This window comes from Scardinius erythrophthalmus (assembly GCF_964197995.2).
Source record: "Scardinius erythrophthalmus genome assembly, chromosome: 13".
In the NCBI taxonomy this organism is placed as follows: domain Eukaryota; kingdom Metazoa; phylum Chordata; class Actinopteri; order Cypriniformes; family Leuciscidae; genus Scardinius; species Scardinius erythrophthalmus.
The window spans coordinates 3,813,680-3,818,679 of NC_138233.1; the positions used below are offsets into that span (position 1 = coordinate 3,813,680).

The following is a 5,000-nucleotide window of genomic DNA, read 5'->3' on the forward strand; positions in this document are numbered from 1 at the left end:
CCCTTCTCCTACACTGTTAGACATTTCTTGTAATTTTACAGGAAATTCCTGGCTAATAGTTGCCGTAAATTTACTGTAAACAGTATACAGGACTGTTATTGTAATACTTAATACAACATCCCTACTGTAATTAATTACAATAACCATGTAAATTTACTGGTATTTGCCAGGAATTTCCTGTAATTTCACTGTAAATATTACAGCAAAATGTTATATTTACGGCAACTCAGTAGCCAGGAATTTCCTGTAATTTCACAGGACAAATCAATATACTGTAAAACATTACAAGTAAAAAGCTGTCATTTTCCGTATTGGCCAATTAAAAACACAAAAATGGTATATTTTCTTTTTTTTTTTATTAACAAACTGCAAAAATACATATTACAAAAGTATCCACTTTATCACACATAAACAAAATTTTACTTTTAAAGGGATACTTCACTTTTTTTGGAAATAGGCTCATTTTACAACTCCACCAGAGTTAAACAGTTGAGTTTTACCGTTTTCGAATCCATTCAGCCGATCTCCGGGTCTTTAGAAGAATGTCAGAGTTTTTGGTCCCATTGACTTCCATAGTATATATTTTTTCCTACTATGGAAGTCAATGGGACCAAAAACTGTCTGGTTACTGACATTCTTCTAAAGACCCGGAGATCGGCTGAATGAATTCGAAAACGGTAAAACTCAACTGTTTAACTTTGGTGGAGTTGTAAAATGAGCCTATTTCCAAAAAAAGTGGAGTATCCCTTTAATGAAGAAGCTCACTTCCAGACGTCCAGGCAGCCTATCATCAGGGGGAACACGATGATATGGAACAAAGGTGTCCAGCCAGACTTGAACTGCATAGGGGAAGTCGTTCATGTTACTATCCCATCAACTCAAAGTCCAGTTTTCTTAGGAGGGTGCAAACAGGTGCGTTGAGCCTGTGTCTCCTCTCGGCTTTACTGCCCGTCTGGGAGTGGATTCCACAAAAAGCTCTGAAAACCGAGAGAGAGGAAAAAAGTTAAAGTTTTCATATCTGTTAAATAATGACAAATACTGTATAAAAAAACATAAGTAACCTACTTGCTCATAAAATAAAATGACTTTGATGTATTTATTTAACATTAACAACTTTAACCATACAATTTAATTTAATGAATTAATGAAAGTTGTAATGTTAAACTGTTGTCCGTCAGTCTCTTCTGTTTATACAAATTATGTCCTGCAGGGGAAAACCAACTCTACTATAGAACAGACACTTAACAGCAATAGCTGGGTCTCCATCCAACTTTTTAATGCACATTTTAACCATTTGAAAAAGAAATCCTGACTGGAAACGGTTAAAATTCACATAAAATATTCTAATGTGAACAAAAACTTCTATGTGGATTGACAAATTTGCATTTTTTGCAATTATATCAGGTGTTTCAAGTTGCCCTGTCAACCTTACGTTTTGATCCCACAGCTGTTCACGACTCCTAGGTGCGTGACCATTTATAATTCGCATAACAGAGTTGATTGAAATGCTCTCCAATTAGAGTTTTTTTTTTTGCAAAATTTTTATGAATGCGTTTAAAAGTTATGTTTTGATTGGATGGAAACCTATCTATTGACATCATTGCATAGAATATATCATAGAACCTAACAATACTGGTAATAAGGTAATAATTCATGGGACGTTACATATGAGAATGATGGATTCACTTTACAGTAAGGGGACATGAATTATCATGAATTCATGTATAAATTCATGCATGAATTATGCATTCATATCTCATATTATCAGGAACTAACACGAGTTCAACGTTTTTCATTCATGACTTCATGAGTGAACAACACCTTAATTAAAACATTAACTAAGATGGGTAAATCATCATGAATTATGAGTTATTACGCATGATCATGATGTTTTCTTTGTTCACAGTTATGCCACTGTTTATCAGTGTTTCTAAGGACCAGTCACCACTTTAGTTGAGGGGCCACACACATGAAGTCATTGATAGATAATGCTTAGTTAATGATGACTACTGTATTTGAATGTCAACAGTTCATGTCTTCTTCAAAGCCTGCAGGTAGTTGGACAGACCCCAAAATAGACCAATCACAGCTCAGAGCACACAAATTCTGTTGACATTCAAATACAGTAGTCATCATTAACTAAGCATCATCTATCAATGACTTCATGTGTGTGGCCCCTCAACTAAAGTGGTGACTGGTCCTTAGAAACTCTGATGAACAATGTGCTAATGGTCACATAACTGTGAACAAAGAAAAGCATCACGATCATGCGTAATAAATCATAATTCATGATGATGTACTTATCTTAGTTAATTTTCAGTTAACTTAGTGTTGTTCACTCATGAAGTCATGCATGAAAAACGTTGAACTTCTGCTATTTCCTGATGATTCATGAGATATTAATGCATGAATTTATACATGAATTCATGATAATTAATGTATCCATACTGTAAAGTATTACCTCATTTTCTTTATTAGTGTGTAAACAGTTTAAACATACCTTTATATAAAGTCCCTGAGGCGTCTTTAGGATACTGCATGTTGAACACAGTAAGCAGCGAAGGTTTCAGCCACTCCATTCAAAAGACTGTTTTGGGCCCCATCACAACTGTTCCTTCTATGAACACTTGTTGCGATTATTGTCTCTCCTGAAATGCATTAACACAATATGATAATAAAAGGTGAGTAAATCATGGGGTAATTTTCATTTAAAAGTGAACTACTCTATAAAATAAGGGAAGAATATACCTTGCACAATTAAGCAAGGTGTGCTGGATAGGTCTCTCTCTCTCTGGATATCAGCAGCTGTGGCAGAGGGCTAGGCTAGGGAATAAAAAACAAACATTACCAAATGTATTACCAATTACACAAATACCAAATTAAAAATCGATTATTATTTTAGTCCATATAGTCTGCCAGGCAGCCACATGTAATTTGAGACAAACAAAATGGTTAACTTAATTTTAATACTACTGATAATTTGCTGCCTTTTCTGAAGACAAAGAGAGCATTGAAAGCTTTTCAACAGAACCCAGGCTCCGGAAAAAAAAATTTTTTATGACGATGCTGGTTGGATTTAGTTGCGCACGCGCAGTTTATTTTAGATACAGACAGTTACAGAGATGGTCCTCAATGCAGAACATGAAATCCACGGGGAGGAGTCGGATCCAGATCCAACTCCTCCCACCTTACATACCTAAACCTACCAATCTCCACCCCCTGATCCCTAAACCCACCCCTAAACCTACCAATCTCCACCCCTTATACAAGATCCAACTCCTCCCCCCGGATCTTGTGTACTGCATTGAGGTGCTACTGGAGTTACATGACTGCTCTTCCAACCTGGTTTGCCAAGCACAAAGTAATGTTATAACATATGAGCATACCAGATGCTATATTCAGCTTATCTCACAGTTATAGCTGACTCGCATAATTAAAGATACCAGCATTGTCGTTTAATTAAAGCCCATATTTCAAGTAAAATTTGCTTGTGTTTATTCAGTGACCGTAAAATCTACAAACTTCGTTTATGCTAGTGTGCAAACCACGGCTTCAAGACCCCCGATTACAAGACAGCAAAGCAGAAGTCCTAATAATGTTACGACAGCCTGTCCAGTAGCATGTGTAATCAATGCAATAATAACCTGAGCTAACTGATCGGGCTAACGTTAATGCTTATTTTTAACAGTCTGGGCTAACATTATTTGAGCTATCGTCATTGTGGTGGTTTTCCATTAACGTTAGGCTACGTTACAAGCTCAGCTCTACTCGATTCTACTCACCATGTTTGTTTTTCCATTGAAAATAGTGCCGTGTATCTGCATGTGGTAACGTTACCATTTTCTTTATGGATTGAGTAACTTAAAGAAGACGCCGCTTCACCGCGGTCAGTTCAGGTTTATAACGTCGTTACCCGGGAGTGAGCGGGGCGAGTTGAGCTAACGTTATATCTAACATTACTCTAGCTAATGTTACTGAAATATACCAAGCGAAAAATTGTGAATATCTCGTACCTTGTAGCTGCATGTGGTAACTTTTTTCCGTATGGGTTGAGTAAGAAGACGCCACTTCACCGCGGTCAGTTCATGGTGTTGTTTTACCGGGAGTGAGCGAGTCGAGTCGGGGCGAACGTCACAGAAGCTAATGTCACTGAAATATACCAAACGAAACAATCACCACTCATATGACCGGTATTAATATATCCATAGACTTATAAAAATAGATTTCATGTTAACGTTTCATACCTGAGATGTGTTCCTTCCAAAAGCTGCTTCTTCCAAAAGTGTTTGATTCTGGTGCCGTTGGCCGCCGCGGTACCGCGCAATTTCAAAATTCAAATCGCAGCAATCCCACAATGCTATGCGGTGGCTGTAAAATAATGCTTCTACAGTGTAGTTACAACAAAATTACAGGACTGTCCATAAATTTCCCGTCATGCATTTGTATTTACAATAAAAACATGAATACAATATGTTGTTGTAAATTTTATTGTAAAAATTACATCAATTGCTAACAGTGTAGGAGGACTACCAGCTTCTCTTCTGAAGTTAACATTGGGAAATGTAATACTTTGTTGGCTATTCCTCCAAAGTGTATAAGGCTCTTAGTGAAGAGAATTTTTCACAGTTGAGGAGGAAGTGTTTCTCTGTTTCTAGCTCTCCTGTTGAGCAGTGAGCACATATACGCTCCTCTCTGGGCAGCCATGTCTGCCTGAGTCTTCCTGTCTCTACGGCCAGCTGGTGGTCACTGAGCCTGTATTTAGTCAGGATCCGTCTCTGCTTTACATCTCTGACAGTGTGCAGATACTCAGCCAATTTATATTCTCTGTTAAGAGTTAAATAACAATTTAGTCTACTTTGTGTTTTTGTTTGACTTTTCCAATGTTCTAAATATTGATACAAAACAGTACATAATCTGTTTTGTTCTGTTGAGTTGTTTTAAACCAGTGCTAATGGGAGTCTCATTAGTTAGCTTCACCATCAGCTGACTCAGGGCACTGT

The 5,000-nt window shown here is 37.1% G+C and overlaps 1 long non-coding RNA gene across 1 annotated transcript; it reads right to left on the bottom strand.

The window, feature by feature from the left end:
• Positions 1 to 647: 647 nt before the first annotated feature.
• Positions 648 to 4,355, bottom strand: LOC308700452. Its single transcript, XR_014031313.1, has 4 exons — positions 4,014 to 4,355; positions 2,749 to 2,823; positions 2,501 to 2,648; positions 648 to 977 (listed from the first exon to the last, which is right to left on the bottom strand). It is a non-coding gene; the product is annotated as an uncharacterized lncRNA (long non-coding RNA).
• Positions 4,356 to 5,000: the final 645 nt, after the last annotated feature.